The sequence below is a fragment of the Budorcas taxicolor genome, chromosome 4 (assembly GCF_023091745.1).
Source record: "Budorcas taxicolor isolate Tak-1 chromosome 4, Takin1.1, whole genome shotgun sequence".
Taxonomy (NCBI): domain Eukaryota; kingdom Metazoa; phylum Chordata; class Mammalia; order Artiodactyla; family Bovidae; genus Budorcas; species Budorcas taxicolor.
In genome coordinates, this window is record NC_068913.1 from 96500473 (window position 1) to 96518889 (window position 18417).

The 18417-nt window shown below is 47.8% G+C and overlaps 1 long non-coding RNA gene across 4 annotated transcripts in view; it reads right to left on the reverse strand.

Annotated features, from left to right (window-relative positions):
- Positions 1-675: 675 nt before the first annotated feature.
- LOC128046543 (uncharacterized) overlaps positions 676-18417 on the reverse strand; it is a 202818-nt gene continuing 185076 nt past the window's right edge. For 3 of the 4 annotated variants that reach the window (XR_008199267.1, XR_008199264.1, XR_008199265.1), the window contains 2 exons: positions 5840-5970; positions 676-1388 (listed from right to left, as the gene is read on the reverse strand). This is a non-coding gene — a long non-coding RNA (uncharacterized LOC128046543). Of the gene's footprint in view, positions 1389-5806; positions 5971-18417 lie in introns of all 4 variants that reach the window. The other variant, XR_008199266.1, reaches the window with a different exon arrangement.

Sequence of the window (18417 nt, forward strand, 5' to 3'; positions counted from 1 at the left end):
TCTAGGGTCTATAGGGACCCAAAGCTGAGGCCCTGGACTAAAGGGTCAGGATAACAAGCTTTCCCAGGGCCTCCTAGTCTCCACATCTGCAGAGGTGTGGGCAAGAAGAAATGAGGGTGGTTGGGTCCTTCCGGGTTCCCCAGAGAGGCTGGGAGCCCTTTCTCAGGATGCCTTGAAGAAGAGGGTGTACAGTATCCCCGTCTGTCTGGAGGGCCGGGGTTGTGGCCCACCTCTGACTGCAGGTGGGCAGGACACGCCACACACCCTCCCTTGCTTCACCTCATGGGACTGGAAGCACCTTCTGAGTCCGACACAAATGCACAAACCTTAAGGAGAACCCTGAGTGGCTTTCTATTCTGTTTCTCCAGTTTTACCATGTAATTATTGGCTAGGAAAATTTTACTTGTGGCTTAAATTTGAAACATTTGCTAGATTGTAATTTTTTAAGGACAAAATAACGAAGCCAGAGTTTTAAAACTCAGTGGTAGACAGTATGTTAAACCACTGCCCAGGCCCCTCCTGGGGTCCCCCCACCCTTGGGGAAGCACGTGGAGGCCCAGCACCCTCAATGCCTGGGAAAGGCCACTGGGGACACGACCGAACGCTTCTTATTCTTGGCTCTTTTTAAAATACATTGTCTCTCTTAAAAATGAAGACAATACGACTGATGGAGAGGAAAGCATTATTATTTATCCCCTAAAACCATCCTTAGAAGCTCAACACAACCTGAGCCCCCACCCTGAATTCCAGGCCTGGGAGGAGGGAAGGTGGCACTTACTGGCACCGCGGGCAGCTCCTCCCACCAGCAGATCTTGTTGGACATGCTTAATTGATATTCCTGACATGGTAACACCATGGCCGAGCTGTTAACAAAGTGATACGTGATGTGACGGCTGCTTGTGGGCCACCTAGGAGGGGCACCTGCCCCCAGGAGGCCTCGGGCAGGAATCTTCCTTTGGCTTTTTCTCCTCAGGAAAGTGGCTCCATTGCTTGGTTCAGGGTGTTGTCTTTATACAGCACTGTCTGCCTAGGGGCTCAGGGAGGCCGCTGGTGGAGAGCCAGGGCCCTGATGCGTCCTTCTCTGTGGTTCTTGTGGACGCGGAGGTGGCCTGTGGGTCCATTAAAGGTCACAGGTTCAGGTTGGGGCTCAAGGGGAACTGAGTCCTTGGCCGTGGGCGTCTCGAGGCCTGAAGTCCCCGGCCAGGCAGGCAGGGTGAGTCACTGCTCCTCTGGGGCGGCCGTGGTGTCTTCGCTACCCCGTCTCCACCCCCTTCGCTCTATTCCCAAGAGGCACTTCCAAGCTTCTAGAGCATCTTCTAAACATCACATTCACTCAGGGCTCCAAGGAGCACAGCGTGTTCTCAGAGAACATTGCTCAATTCCATCTCCTGTGGGAAGGAGTCAACATTTGTTTTATTAAGAACTAGCTGTGAAATAAGTTAATTCTCATCCAGAAAAAGAAAAAGTGAAGTGGCAGGGGGGCCGTGGCGGGTATATTCAAGTCTCCCACTTTGGCCCATAGACAGCAATGCTATTATTTTTATTTTTGGAAGTCCAGGAGATAATAAATTCACCACATGGATAGAGGAGGTTTTGGGAAAGCTGCCTGTGACAAGTAAATGATTTGTTTCATTTTGTAAAAATGAGGTTCTTTCTGACCTAAGCCCTTTTCTAAGCATTCCTCAAAGGGCAGCGGCCTCTCCCACCGGGCTTGGACGGGAGCTGTGTGGTTGGAGGGTGGCCTGGCTCTTGCTGGCCCTGCCTTCCCACGCAGTGACCTCTGGCAGGCCCCAGGCCCCGGGTTCAGTGTCTTCACCTCTGAGACAGGCAGCTGTATGTGCCAGTGTCCCTGCTGCTCTAATATAAGAGGATTCTAAGCTGTGACATCGAGTGTGAGGTGGGTCTCTGCCCTGGCCCACGCCTAAGGGGCTTCAGTCATAAGCCCCTGTGTGCAAAGTGGCCCTGCCAAGAGAGCAGCATTCTGAATCATCCAAAACCAAGAAGAATGTTGGCTCTGACTTCAGAAGGGCAGGATAAACAAATCCGTGCCTAGGCGGGCACTTGCTGACTGACTGTCTCTGCCTTTTTAACTCCTCGGGCCCTGAATGCTTCTGTGGAGCCTTCTGACTCTGATGCTCCAGGCTGGTACCTATGCCAGCTTCCTTAAGGGCGGGCAGGCCGAGCTTGGGGCCAGTGCTCATTAATCTTTCTGTATAGTCACCAGAAAGTCACTGCTGTTTTTTTTTTTTCCAATCTCTACCCACAAAATAGATTGGTTCTCCCTCCAGACTGGTCAAAAAGAATAAAGCTGCGCTCTTATTAAAAAATCCTCCCCCTAAACCACATGCCCCAATCCAGTGAGTCTAGAGATTTCTTTTTGGCTGGAATGGATCCTACAATAAACTGGCCACTAGCTTTCAAATCTGTTTTGATTTGGCCTTTATTGAGGCTGTAGGAATCAGGACATGGTTCTGGCTTCTAGCAGAATTCGCCTCAGTTCTTCTTGCCTCAGAGAAACTGGGAACACTTTTGACTGTCCATATTTTTTTGTGTGGCTCACAGAAAATAAAACAATAGGGAAAACCCAACTTCCTAGTCACAGCTCACAGCATCTTTGGCAACTAAGTAGTGAGTTCCATGGCCTTGCTGAAAACTGTCCCAGGCTTGTCAGAGCAAGGAAATATACCCAGTGCTCAAGACAACCTGCCCAAGAAAACGACTGGGGTTCTGCCTTCAGGGGCACCTCAGCAGTAGAGAATAACGAGGCTCACGGTGTATAAAGCGTAAAAAATTAAGCCTTTTAAGGTAAAGAACTGCATACTCGGAAAGCCAGAGATGTGGTCTCTGACTGTGAAAACTCAAACAGTGGTCACGACATAGCTAACTGTGTAGAGCTTTTGCATTTGGTCAGTGTCTGATTGATCGTCACCAGACTCGTCATGGCCTTATAGGAACTGAGTAAGCTGGGAGTGTTTCCCGAGAGCCACTGTTCAGCTGTGAACATGTAGAGAGCCTTCTGTTTTTGTCTTTTGGAAAATCTAATCAGTTGAAATGACGACTTGGTGGTCAGACTTGCACTTCTCTAGCTACTTGAAAAAGGCTTATTTTGCCAGGCAAGGAGTGAGATTATGGTTAACTTGTTTTTTTTAGACTGAGGTCATCTCTATTCATTGGTGTAGTAAACAAGTCAGACTAAAAAAAAAAAAAAACCCTTCCTTTAAAGAGTAACACTGCATTTTTATCTTCTCTGGGATGAAATGAAAGCACCATAATTTTTAAAAACAACATCCACCAGAGTATCTACGAATGATATAGAAAACTTAAAAAAAAAAAAAGAAACCCTGAACCTCATTTGCTCATTTCTAAGGATACTGGCAGCTTAGGTATCCTATCACTCCATGTCATTTTATTCCTTGAGCTCTATTGTACAAGGTCAAACAGAATCGTAAGCCAACGTTTTCAAAACCTCTTCATTCCATTCTTAAAGATATCCATCAATGGATAGTTTGCGTCTGTTCAATTAAAACAACCACAGCCCCTGTAACTGTTGAGAAAAGCCCTCTGCGCTTTGCCAAAGACACCAGCCAGGAAGGACCATCAGGACAGTCTCCTTTTTGGTCTCCCGGGGCCTCAGTTTCACTTTTCCTATCAGCTTGATGACACCCGGGACACATAAAGGATCCCTTTCTCGGCAGCACCGATGGTGCCCTGAGATCCTTGCACAGCGGGGCGGGGTGGGAGGCCTCCCCGGTTTGCCTGGGCTGGCCTTGCCAGGGCACTGTTCCCAGGGCGGTGACTCAGCTCTGGAGGCCACCTGCTGCGGGGGCGCTGCCACCTTCCGGGTCACTGCCAGTCACGAGGGTACAGGGACAGGGCAGAGCTGAATGGACTCAAAGAATCAACAGCTCAGAGCCAGGTCAAGGGCAGTGCCGGAAGCAGAGCCTTTGTTTACAGAAAGCCCAGCATTTCCAGGAGAGGCTGTGTGTGTGGAGGGGCTTCCCACCTGGGTGCTGAGCGTCTCGGGCAGCACCGAGACGGTGGGCCTTGGGCCGTGGTCGTAAAATGAGGGCAGGGCCATGGGACAGCTCCCACTTTCAACACCACTTTGATCAGATCACCATGGCTTTCACAGGCAATAAAGGGTGCCCACTGCTGCAAGATTCCCCCACTGCAGTTGAGGTCTGCCCATCACCTTCCGTCACTTATGTCCACCCTTCCTCCAGGGCAGCCTCCTGCCTTCCTTTAGGTAAAACCTCTGCTCCAGCTAAAATAAGCCGCCCCCAGCACTCTGCCCTGCAGGGCTCGCTCCCTCTCTGTGCTTCTGTTTTGAGAGGCCGATTGGGCTGCTAGCAGTCAGACACAGGGCTATCCCACCTCGGATTCTCCTCGTTCTCTGCCTTTTCTCTGAACTGAACCTTTAAGGTCCAGTTCAACCTTCCCTACTTTACACGGCCTCCCTGGGCCACTTGGGCATGTCACCTTCTGCACTCACCAGCACTTAGGTCTTAACTGCAAACCCACCCGATGTGCACTCAGGCTCTAATGTGTTTCGGTCAGTGACAAACACTTAAGGGACCTGTGCTCAGAGTGTGAGGAGAAAAGACAGGACCCTGGCGGCAGGAGTCTACCTCCCTCCCTCCTGCCGCTGGAGACTCACGTGCGCATTGCCGTCGAGCACATGCAAGGAGCTCTGCAGGCTCAGCAGGCTTTATGGAGGAACTCTAGGCTGGGTTTTAAAGAGGAGGGTTTTAAAGGAGGGACAAGGCTGTACAAGGGAGGGAGGTGGGTTGTTCAGAAACAAGATAGCACGTTCTCTTGAGCATCTCTGCAGCTTTGGGTTCAAGGGTAGGAGGCGCTGGGGGCCAGGATCTGAGCTCAAAGGACTTGGCCCGACTGGCTGAGTACCTGTGCTGTATGAGATGCATCAACGGGGTTATTCCTAGGTGAGAGAGAGACGGCAGGGCCCGCTGCGCTCGGAAGTGCTGAGGGGTGGGGCACTTGGACATACGTTATCATGTTCAATCACCACCATGTTCTTGAGCCATTTGTTTGGCAATTAATCACATGCTGCCTTGTGACATGGTCACCCCGGCTATCTCGTCCCCGATGTGGCCTGCATGCTTGTTTTCTCCCCAGCTGGACAGTCAGCCCCATGCAGGCCCAGAAGGCCTTCCCTCTGACTGCCCACAGTGGCCAGCGCAACACCTCATACCCACAGAGAGACAGTAACACACGTCTTTCTTCTCCTTCCCTGGTCTTTTTTTTTTAATAGAAGTACAGTTGATTTAACAGACACTCCAGGATGTGCTTCTGCCATATTGCCTGCTAAATAAGTAATTAAGTCCATCAGGAAGTAATTCTTGAGTCCTAGACTCTGGACAGTACTCGGGGTACGTGTCAAAAAGGGTGTGCAGTACAGGTGGGTGGGTCCTGCTGCAGAATCTGGAGGGTGGGCAGGAAGGAGAGTTCAGCCAGCTGCTCTGTGAGGCAAGGCTTCCTTCCATCCACCCTGACTGCTGCGCCTTCACTCTGGGCCTGGAGCTTCGTTGAGCTCTTTCCCAAGCTCCACCCAGCCCAGGAGGAAGTCGGCGACCTGGGTCTTGGCCTGCTTTTACTCTGCGTCCCTTATTCCTCTGTAAGTGGTGACGGCAGTGACAGCCAGACATGTTGACACAGAGAGAGAGTCTCCCCCTCAGGTAGCTTGCGTCTCGTGGGAGACGGAGAACAGACCTGGGTCTAACACAGCGTGCTCACGTTTTCCCCACTTCCCTCCTCCCTCTTATGACATCACATTACATCATCTAACCTAAGGCAGAGGGCTCCCTGGAGGAGGTGATACCTGAGATGACTCTTCAGAATGCACAGGTTATTAGCAGGTGAGCAGATGAGGAAGACAGAGGAGCGCAGGCAGAGATGGAGTCTGGGGCAGTGAAGTGGGCCTTGGGGATCTTCTGAGACTGGTGCCGGAACCTGGAAAAGAAGGAGCCGTTAAAGGGCTTGGAGTAGGAGAAAGACATCAGATTCACATTTTTCAAAGATCAGTTGGGAGGCCATGGATCAGCTTATTTGAAAGTAGTGACTCTGGAGTCAAAAGGGGACAAAAGTAGATGCCGAAGCAGAATGGTTAAGCCCTGGATATGGAGTGATAAGTGGAGAGAGACAGCGCCCGAGAAAGGTCTTTAAAAAGACCTTTAAAACGACAGTATTTCAGAGAGTATTTGCAGAGTATTTCAGCAACAGATTACACACGCGCTGCTGATGCTAGCCACAAGGGGGCAGCCTCAGACAGCCATTCAAGGCCAGGCCCTCCAGGATGAAGGAACAGAGTTCCCAGGTTTGCAAAAAAACTGGGAGCTCTGAATTCTGACCACAACAAGTGGCTGGCCTTTCCAGTTCAATTGGATGAACAATTTTAGTGATGAAGAATGTTTACCATTCTCAGTTCAGTTCCTTGTAAAAGTCGATTTGAGACACTTATCTATTCGGGGTGGTTCTCTCCTTATCCAGAGATCTCCCAAAACTTCAGGTTTGTGACTTACGATACAATAAAGCAGCAGCAGAACTCCATCTGCTCTCAACCTGGCTTTCTCTTCCCAGACTGCTCAACTGCTTAGCACCTCCTGGATTTGTAGATGTCCACTGACAACCCCTAGGTCTCTAGCGAGGAATACCAGACCGTTCTGCCCAGGCAGCCTTTAAAGATGTAACTCCTAGTAGAGACTGGATGGAAGCCCCAACTTAAGTGAACGGGGTTCCCCACCACATAAGGCAGAGCTGCTAAGTCCATTTTGAAGAGAAGATATAAGCTCTCTGAACTTGCCCCATAAACATCTCTCTCCCATTGAGAACCTTTTGCAGAAACCACAAGAGTGTCAGGTGATTTGGGGGATGGGGTTGGGGGGGTCAGCATGAAAACTGGCGGTCTAGCCTCTCACTGGGGTATCTGAAGGGAAGCCAGCCCAGCAAGTGTTGGGAGTCTGAAACTATGTAGACTGAGAAAGAGAAGTTTTAATGAAAGGGTTTTCACCAAAGAGAACTAGCTAGTAAAGGGCTTGGCCCCCATGACGCAGTCTGACAATGACCCTTGAAACTGCAGGGAACAGGTGCATGACTCTGGGACCTCGGCAGGCCCAGGGGTGCCACACCCAGGTCAGCAACACTGCCCACCGAGGCCGCGGGTCCCTTGTGCAATGAGTCGCCTGCGGGAGCTCCTGGGGCCTGGGCTCTGGGTGGGGTTGAGTTTTTCCTTGGGGTGGGGGGCGGCGAGGGCTGCTGTGTAACGAGCTAGGGAGGAAGGTGGGCACCAGGGGCTCTGGGACCCCCCCACCCAGGGCTCTCCTGGTCATCGCTTGCTCTGACTGGCTCTTGTGACCATGTGGGTCTATGTGCCTGAAGAGGCAGGAGAAAGCAGCCAGCTCCATCACTAGGACCAGTGTGACAGATCCCTCCCAGGAATGGCAGACTGCCTTGCAGGCACGCCATACATGTTAACCCCTTCAGGCCTCACAACAGCCTGTGAGATGGGTGCTGTTCCCATTTGACAGATGAGGAGGCTCGGGCACTGAGACATTAAGTAACCTTAATGTGTGCAGAGTCATATAGCTAGCAAGTGGCAGAACCGGGCTGTAGACCCCGGCAGCCTGGCTTCAGGGCCTGTGGGCCATACACTGACTCAGCTTATCAACAGGAGGAGAGAGAGAGGCCCGGGAACCTCCCAGGTCATTGGCGCTTAAGGGAATGGACAGGGGCCGGGTCTCCCAGCCCGGGCAGCGCTTCCTCCACAGAGCACATGGTGCCTTCTGTGTCTTACTGCCACCACTTGCTCACGTGGCTAGAGAGACCAGCCAGCCCTCAATCCTAACAATGACCAGCCGAGCACAAGTTTTACCAGAGAGGCCCAAACGCTTGTGTGGAAATTGACCTATAACTTCCTTACTACACACAGAAGCCTTGCAGCCTGCAGAGTGATTCTAGAGATAGCCAGTTTATCCCAGGTAGGATCCCCTTCTTTTCTCACTTATTCTTCAGTTGTACTTGATTTATAACCTCACTGAAGTTTTCCATTGATCTACCATTGCCAGCGGTTTAAACTGGCTCACCCAGAATTTTAAGAACTCACTTTGTAGATGGGCATGTTGTTCTCAACATCAGAACTTCCAGGCATGCCTGAATCACCTCGACAGAAAAGTGAAAGTGAAGTTGCTCAGTCGTGTCTGACTCTTTGTGACCCCATGGACTGTAGCCTACCAGGTTCCTCCATCCATGGGACTTTCCAGGCAAGAGTCCTGGAGTGGGTTACCATTTCCTTCTCCAGGAGATCTTCCCGACCCAGGGACTGAACCTGGGTCTCCCACATTGTAGGCAGACGCTTTACCATCTGAGCCACCAGGGAAGTCCACCTCGATAGAAAGAGTGAACTATGTTCCCTGGCCCTGATTTCGAGAGAATACCATGTGTAGGAGGGAAGACACTGGTCCCTGGGGGGTGGGGGGAGGGTGGGGAGATACAGAGTCGTGTCACAGACTCAGGCCTGAACTGTGCGAGTTTCAAAGCTGCTCCATCAAATCGGCAGCCCACCAGGCCTCATGAGTATCTGAAAACATGACATGGAAGTGAAGTGAACCAAAGCAAGTATGCCTGGCAGGGAACCTCCCGCTGGAAGTACTGGGCTGGGGGGGAAACCTATGTCTCGAAGCAGCCCTGACCAGCTAAAAATATCTTCCACTTCTGCTCTTGTCCGTCTGGTCACTGTCCTAGACGCCAGCTCAGCAGAGCCTGGTCCAGAGAACCTATTACATCACCGTCCACCTCTACTTCGTAACTGGATAAAGAAGACGGGATCTTCTCTTTTTATTTTAGGGGATGTTCTCTTTTTATTTTTTTCTTTCTCATGGACTCGAATACAAAGTTACAGGCTAGGATATAACAACATTATGTTAAAATGTACATGCCAAGGGTAGCTAGCTGTTCCAGCCTGGCATCTCAACTTTGCAGGTAGAATCCTTTAAAGGAAACCACTTCCTTGAACTATAGACTAGCAGAGATCCAGCTAAGTGTTGGCACTCCTGATGAGAGTCAAGCAAACAGGATCTCATATAAAGGAAAACTTCTGTGTAATATGCCGCGTGGTCAAGCTGCTCTGACCTCCTGTGGCTTCAAAGCTTGTCTGCTCTATTGCACAACCCACAACCTTGAGAACAATCAGCTCTTCCTGCCAGCAGCTTCTCCGCGTCCACCTGTCCCTACAGGTAGTAAAAGAGGAGAAGGATCAGGAATCGGTGTTTACACAACACTGCAGAGCACTCTCTTCCTCCTGGCTCTGCCCCACCCCCCCAAGTGAGTTCGAAGTTCATTTCTGCTAAAATGGGGGAGAGGTGATTCAAAGAGCGAACGCACGGATAAAGAGGGAAAGGTTCAGAACGAGGGAAGGCTTCGAGCAGCTAGAGGCCTGCCCTGACCTCGCTGCAGTTGAGAGGAACCCTTCCTGCCCACTTGGGACTCGGGAGAGGGACTCGCCTGCAGGAGGCAGTCAGGCTACTCACCGGGGGGGAGGCTCAGACATCAGATCAGAGGAGGTTTAGAGTCAGAACCTGCCCCACCCCCACCCCATCTCCAGGAAACAGCTCCACCCAATCAGCAGACCACCTGCCCCAGAACTTCGGGGGCCAAGAACGTAGGTTGCCCTTCACAGAACTGACCAGGAGTTTTGTTTTAGTCCTGGCGCCTGGCTGTCTTCCTGCTCACAAGACTGGCACGCGTGACCACAGTAGGGCAGGCAGATCATCCGTTTTAAAGCCGTTTCCATGTCAAGTCACTTTATAGTCCCGTGGGCATATTCTCACACTTCGGGGCGCCTGACACGACTGCTGGTTTCACTGAAATCTGCATCTGCTGTAGATCCCCTTGACAAGTGACAGTGGCAAGACAGGGAAGTGGCAGGCGGCCTATGGAGAGCAGGGCTCTCCTAAGAGCCAGGGGCCTGGGCCGGGGCTCACCAGCCAGGGCCTGAGACCTCTTGGGGGGACGTCTTCTGGAGCAGAGATGGAGCAAGCTGGAGGCCTCTGAGCCGCCGCGCCTGCTTGCCCCTCCCTCACCTGGGCCACACCAGCCTTCTTGATCCTCACAGGCCAGGCTGTCCCCCACTCCAGAGCTCTTGAATGTGCTGCTCTCTGTGCTTGGAACCTGCCCCCTGGTGCCTCCGTAGACACACTCCTTTCCCATCCTCCAGCTCTCACCTTGGAAATCACCACCTCAGAGAACCATGTGAAGGGAAGGCTGTGTCTCATCACAGCACGTTTCCCCTGGTCTCAGGGAACCTGGGTTTTAATAGGCTGTTTTTCTGGGCATTTACTCAAGTTCCATGGCGACAGAGGTCACTATCCTCTGTGCTGACCAGTGCCTGGCACGCCCAAGAAATCTTTGTTGACTGAAACAGCCTGCCTTGACCTCCTCAAGCTGCTCTGATCTCTGAATGTCCTGGAGAAGGTACCTCCAGCCATATCTCCACCTCATCCTGACCTTGCCCACCCCCCAGGAAAACCACAGGAAACGCGGGGATGGCGTCTCACTGTGCATGAATGAATGAAGTCACTCAGTCGTGTCCAAGTCTTTGCGACCCCATGGACTGTAACAGGTGCCTTCGTCCGTGGAATTTTCCAGGCAAGGATACTGGAGTGGGTTGCCATTTCCTCACTGGGAATAACCAGGTACAAAAGGAGGCGTCCATAACTAACACTCCAGACCACTGCTGAAGGAATGCCTAACGTTCTGTCATGGTGGCAAAATTAATCTGTGTGCAATTAAATATCCTCCCTTTGACAACATTCCCAGGAGTACCCAGAACAGAGCAGGGTTCAGTATGAAATCCTCAACTCTTCAAGTTTAGGGAGTGCTGCCCCGAATCTCTCTCTCCTCCTCTGGCTCTGTTGTATTCCACGGGTTCCCTACTTATGTTAATGACACAGGCCCTACATTCCAGGTGAGTCAGTCACCTAAGCCCTGTGTGTCTAAGACGCTGCCAGTTCACTTGCTTGCCACCCCTGCCCCCACCCCACAGGCCCGGGAAGAACACCCCCATCTGATACTACAGTCTGTTCAACTGGTTCATTACCCAGCAGACTGCAGCCAGGATCCTCTCAACAACCTCTGACTTGCCAAGTGAACCAGCCCCCAACTCACATCCTCTTGCTCACTTTCTCTGTTCCTAGACCCCTCCCCCCCACACACCTCCCACCTTGCTCATTTCTTACTCCCTGATACACCAGGATCTTAGTTTGCTTAAGGACTTTACCAGAACTCCGTCAGCCATTTTTTTCCAAAAGCTCCCCCAAATTAAGACCAGCAGCAGCCTGGTCTGCAAACAAAATATTCACCATCAACACCTTGAAATCTGGAAAGGATCTGGCACAAGTCACTGGAAGGTTTTCACTGGAAACGCGGGTGAGGGTGGGGGTTAGGAGGATGCTAAGGAGGCCAGCAAGAAAAATTAACACCCGTTGATTCTTCCTCCGGATCTACTTGGTTAGGCCAAGAATGGCACGCTGCTCTGCTCCAGAGTCTAGTAGCTGTGTTAAGACTAGCCTTGGGATATTCACATGGTATATTAGAGCATAACGTGTGGGGTCAGAGACCTGAGCTCAAGTCCTGGCTTTCCCACCTCCTAACCACATATATGCACGGGGGTAAGCTGCTGTTTCCACATCAGTGCAAAGGGGTTAAAGGAGTTGATCTCCTCGTGTTGCCATGAGCATTCAGTACAGTAAAATCATGAATGTACCATATGAACTGTAACCACTAGGTACTGTATATATTAGTTTCCCTTATCACCAAATATGCCATTTCTACCTGTCTCTCATTCAAACATTTGTAGCGCATCTGTCGTGTCAGACACTGTCCTGTGTGTCAGAGTTTTTATTCAAAAGTTGTTGTTGTTTAATCGCTAAGTTTTGCCCAACTGTTTTGCGACCCCATGGACTGCAGCCCGCCAGGCTCTTGTGTCCATGGGATTTCCCAGGCAAGAATACTAGAGTGACTTGCCATTTCCTTCTCCAGGAGATCTTCCCGAACCAGGGGTCAGACTTGCATCTCCTGCATCGGCAGGCAGATTCTTTAACATTCAGCCCCCAGGGAAGCCCCTATCCAAAAGTAAACAATAGCAATCCTGGGCCAGCTTTTCCAGTCAGGAAAGACAGACGAGAAACAGGAAGTTAGAACTTAATGTAACATGTGCACGAAGAAGCAAGCAGAGGGCACTGTGGAAGCATTTGGGGCACTTGACCTGGTCCTGAGCAGTCAAGGACAGCTGCCTGTAGGAGGATTCATCTGAAGGGAACAGTAGTGGTTGGCTAGGAAGAGAGGGAAGGAAAGAGCTTCCATGTAGGGTGCATGGATCAGCAGAGACCATGGCATAGGGGAGGGATGGGATAGTGCCAAAAGATGAGACCAATACATGAAGGGCCTTTGTGCTACAACAGTGGAAAACCAGTTCCCCCACAATTGAGGCAGTATGTAGGCAGTCAACCAAACAGTAACAGTCTCATAAGACAACAGATTTCTGGGTCCTGAGAGTGTGCTTAAATTATAGGGCTGGAACTTACTGGAAGGCACGATATTAATGAGTTTCTATTCACTTCCAATAATAAAAGAAAAAGGGATTCCTCATGAGCCAACCACACTGGTTTCTTTGGTAGCTGGGATAGCTGCTTTGTTAATTCCCTTTTTTGGACAGACTACTCTCTTTTAACCAATGGTGCATTTGCTGGAGCCATGGGGCTGTGTTGTGGTAACATGCATCATTAATAACAAGCTGCAACCAGGTGATCCAGAGCAAGGTTAGGCATGAAAATGCCCAGCTTTGGGGGCTGCATTCATCCTCCCTAATACATTAAAAGCACCACGGAAGATAACGGACTAAATGAAGCCTTGCAGCCCCAAAGAATAACAGTACCTCCAAAATATGAGTTGTTTATGGAAACCGAATAGGATATCAATTAAGAGCTTGGGTTTAGGAGCCAGACTGCTGTGATTCCATCCTGGATCTTGCACTTACTACCTGTGTAATCTTGGGAAATAAAAACCTTTCTGCACCTCAGTTTCCTATCTATAAAATGGGTATAGTAACCGTACCCGCCACATAGGATTGTTTATTAGAACAGACAACCAAGTACAGTACTTCGCCTAGTGCCTGATGTACACTGCCCAGCTAATACTGTTAGCTACTGTTGTTAGTAGTACAGATCTCTCAGACCTGTGGTGGGTCAGGTCTATTCTCACCTATTGTTTACATGGATGAAAAATTAGAGACTTGAACACAGAAATGACTTATCCCTGTTAATTCTGCCCCCGGAAGACTGAGGCGACAGGAAACACGACCGCGGTGTCCTGGAATCCCCGGTTAGGTTGATCATGGCTGGTACAGTTTAGGTCACAGCTAACTGGCACTGTTACCATCACAGTTTCATCTGAGACGGCTCTCAATTAAATTGGTACGTGAAAGATTCCATCCTGGAAAATATCTCCAGTCTATCTAAATCAGTGTTTCTGTGCTCTCTGTTGTTGTTTTTAAATCCCTGAGAGTAACACCATAGTGTTTCATGAGCATTTTCTCAAGACACCTAGCTTAGAAGTTAAGGAGTACCCCCAGATCTTATTTTCCTTACAAATCTGTCATATAATCCCATTGCCTGTGAATGTACCCAAACCTCATGCTTAAAACCTTTACAATTGCATTTCGACTCATTTTAAAGCTGGTTTATATTTTTGACATGTTAACCCCTTTGGGGATATTAAGGTTCCAAACAGATGTAACCCAGTTAACAAAGCACCTTACACAGGAGTCCCAGTGCTAATGTTACAGGACCTGGTAAATAACTTCATACTCCCTCCACAGCATTTATGATCTCACAGTCGTATTTCCTGCAGACCAAGCCCAGAAGCTAGATTTTAAAACTAGCTGTGGATTCAGAAGACGATTCATAAACCCCCTGCACAGCCTGTTGATGACTGGTGGGAGAGCAGATTCTTTCATCGGTCTGCTTCACATTTTAACAGCGCAGAAAATAACAGGTTAGAGTGGTGCTTTGTAACTACCCTCCCTTGCTCCTGGCAAATTAATGAAAGCCCAATCAACTCCCTACTTTAGTATCTGGGTATCTGTTAAGCAGCACTGGGCTGGGAGAGGTGAGCATGGTGGGGTACAATGGTACTGGGGAGGTGGGCAGAGGGCTAAGGGTGGGGCAGCTGTGTGTTCAAAGGCAGGGCAACAGGAAACGGCCTGGCAGGTTTGGGAAGCAACATGCTGAGTCTTGCTGGAGCGTAAAGGTGAGAGGGGACAGTGGCAAGGGAAAAACTCAGGTTATTTAACTTTTCCTTCCCTCTGAAAATTCACTCAAATAGGATGCCTCTTCTGAATACTGGTATTACTAGAGTATTAACTTAGGTTAGGTTGTGTTAAATTTTTTTCAGTATGGCTATCTTTCCATTTCAAAGCACTGGTTGGCTACGCTTCTAAAATACTATCGCAAAAAAATAAAAAAATAAAAATAAAATACTATCGCATCACTGGCTACAAGCAGAGAATTCAGGACAGAGGTCAGTGTCGCCACAGGCTGAGCATCCCGGAGGAGGTCCGGGCGGGAACGTGCTCTGTAAGCAGCTAGTCAGCTAACAAGCTTCCTGTGAGTAAGGCTTTCCCCCTCTGCCCGGTCTCAGGAATGCCCTCTCATTCCTTTCAGAGGAGCTAATGGCTTTAAAATTCTAGCCCCAGATCTAGAGTCTGATGAGCTTCATCCAGGGTCTGAACAGCCTGGACAGACCTGTCTTCCCAGATTTCTGAGAAAGAGGTGAATACTGAGCTACACTCAAGGTTCTAGACTAAAATCGCAGGATTAGGATAAACAAAAAAAAAACCCTTCTATATAATCTAATAAAATCAACATTTTACAGACAGAAAATTGAAGCCTGGATGGGGAAAAAAGAAACAGTACAAAAATGAAACGGCAGTTTATTTCTAGTGGTGACCATGAGGCAGTCTTTTAATGCAGGCTGTGCCTTTTGTCATCAGCTGCTTGTACGCTGGCCCAAGGGGCAGATGCTGTATATCAATCTGCAGTGAGCACACAGCTGCAAACCCATCTCTAGGCGGGGATGCCATCAAGCACCAAAAACCAAGGGAATTTAAGGTGCTCATCATTTAGGCTGGAAAAGAGGTGGCTAAGCTTCTTGACCTAAGGTTTGTTTGTTCTGATCACCTGCCGTGAACCAGGGACACTCAAAGACGAATGTTAGGAGGGCAGGTCTGGGACAGGGCAAAACGACCTGCATGCCGAGGACTCCGGTGGCAGAGACTGACGGCAGCCACTCAGGCAAGTGGCTGACTCCGGCAAGCGCTGTTCCTCAAAGCCCACTGCGGCCCAGCCAGCCCCCTCACCAGCTCTGCCAAGGCCCGTCCACCACACACTCCCACCAGCATCTCGGCGTCTACTGAGTGGCCTTTCTGTCCCTTTCCAGTTCCAGCCGAAAGAACAAACAGCAACTCTAGTGGAAGGCAGAGCTCACGGAAGACGGGGCAGCCGTCGTGATGTGAATAACCGTCATAATCCTGACAGAGCAAACTATATTCGTGAAATTAAAGGGCCAAAACAAACCAGGCAGTTTCTCTTGGTATCTATTAGGATGTTCACATTTTACTGCATTAATATAAACTGCTGAAAGTTTCCTGTTGTTTAGTCGCTAAGTTGTGTCCAGCTCCTTTGAGACCCCACGGACTATAGCCCACCAGGCTCCTCTGTCCATGGGATTCTAGAAATCAAACCTACAAATTACAGAAAAAAAACAGAATGAAATAAAATGTCTTTTAGTCCCAGATTTGAATTCAAACAATGATTTAGGAGGTATAAAAGTTATCAGATGAATAGGTAAATGATAAAGGAAAGAGTGGTAAAATATTAATTGCAGAATCTACTTGGGATATATATGGGGGTTAACTGTAAAATTCTTTCAGCTTTGCTGTGTGAGATTTTTTTTTACAATAAGATGCTAGCTTAAAAGTATTTTTATAACCTTCACTTGGGTGCTAATATCCACCAAAACTCATGGACTCCTACAGCTCAATTAAATAGTACAAGCTCTTGAAATATAAAATAAAAGAAGCACCAAAAAGCAACTGGGGAAATGTAGACGACTCTGCACACAATGCTGAGAGGTTGACTTTGTCAAAAAATCCATCTGGATCCATTTGATGGATTTTACATAAAAAAATGTTTAAAATTTCTGATTAGATGAATATTGTCTAACTTATGGTGGGGAGGAATTCCTAAGCCCAAGGTAACAGAAGTCACAAGGGGAAAAAAAAAGCATAGACAAAAATCTTTTCATTTTCAGCTAAATAAAATGTAAAGTTTCTATATCTCAAAAAATCATAAGCAAAATAAAAAATCAAAGAAGCTGGGAAAAATATTTGCCATAAATGTCACATACACATAAAAGACTAAATATATTACAGAACAATGCAAACGCAATATAGAACAATCACACCCCAGTAGAAAAGTTGGTAGTGGGTGTGAACAGAACATTTACAAAAGTAAACAATGGACTCATCAGCACATAAAGAAGGTAAACTTTACTGACAGCCAATAAAAATGCCACATGCCTGACGGAGTATTCATCAAATAGCTGTTGAATAAATCAACCAAAAATAATGTAATGTTTTTGCCTAAAGATTTAAAAATACATAAAACTGTGCATAACTTGATACAGTTTTTTCCAGAAAACAAACAGGCAAAGGATAACAAGAATCTTTAGGAGTTCAGCTCTTGTGACTCAAGTTTACTGCAACGAATCTCTCCTAAGGAAATCACTGAAAATTTGTCCAAGACACATGTACAAGTTAACTATTGTCACAGCAAAGTAACTTCAAAAAACAAAAAAGCAACCTACTAAATGGGAGAAAATATTCGCAAATGATATGGACTGATAAAGGATTAATATTCAAAACATATAAACAACTCATACAACTCAACATCAAAAAAACAACTTGATTTAAAAAACGGGTAGAAGACCTGAATATACATTTTTCCCAAAGAAAACTTACAGATGGCCAACAGGTACATAAAAGATGTTTAGCATCACTAATTACTAGAGAAAAGGAAATCAACACAACAATGAGATATAACTTCACATCTGTCAGAACAGCTATCATCAAAAAGTCTACAAATAGCAAATTTTGGGAAGGATGTGGAGAAAAGGGAAGCCTTGTACACAGCTGGGAACGTAAACTGGTGCAACTACTATGGAAAACAGTATGGAGGTATCTCAGAAAAACTAAGAACAGAACGACCACAGGATCTAGCAATTGCACTCCTGGGTATATATCCAAAACAATAAAAAATAAGAAACCGATTCAAGAAGACAGAAGTACTCCAATATTCACAGAGGACTATACACAAAAGCTGGAGAAGGCAATGGCACCCCATTCCAGTACTCTCGCCTGGAAAATCCCATGGGCTGAGGAGCCTGGTGGGCTGCAGTTCATGCGGTCGCTAAGAGTCGGACATAACTGAGTGACTTCACTTTCACTTTTCACTTTCATGCATTGGAGAAGGAAATGGCAACCCACTCCAGTGTTCTTGCCTGGAGAATCCCAGGGACAGGGGAGCCTGGTGGGCTGTCGTCTATGGGGTTGCACAGAGTTGGACACGACTGCAGCGACTTAGCAGCAGCATACACAAAAGCCAAGATATGAAAGCAACCCAAGTGTCTATCAACAGATGAATGGATAAAGAAGATGTTTGGGGTATGTGCGTGTGTGTGTGTACACACACACACCCCCATATATACACATACATATATTCAATGGAATATTACTCAGTCATAAAAAGGAATGGAATTCTACCATTTGCAATAGCATGGATGAACCTAGAGTGTTATGCTTAGTGAGATAAGTTAGAGCAAGACAAACACTGTATATTATCATTTATATGTGGAATCTAAAACTATAAAATAAACTATAAAATATGTATAGCAAAAGAGAAACAGACTTATGGATACAGAAAACAAACCAGCGAGTACTGGTGAGGAGAGTGACGTGGGGGAGGGGCGGTATAGCATTAAGAGACACAAACTACCTTCCATAAAACAGAGAAGTAACAAGGATGCATTATACAGCACAGGGCAATACAAAATAACGCCGTTATTTTGTGGTAACTTTAAGAGAAGTATAATCTATACACATTTTGAATCACTATGTTGTACACCTGAAACCAATAAAATATTGTTAACTATATTACTATAAATCAATTATTAAAAAAACTTTTCAGGAAGATTCTAGTCAAGATATAATTAAAAGTTTTATACTTAGAAAAGGATAATGATTGTAATGTTAAGACGGCTTTAAAAAAAATGGAAGCAAACTGAACTCCC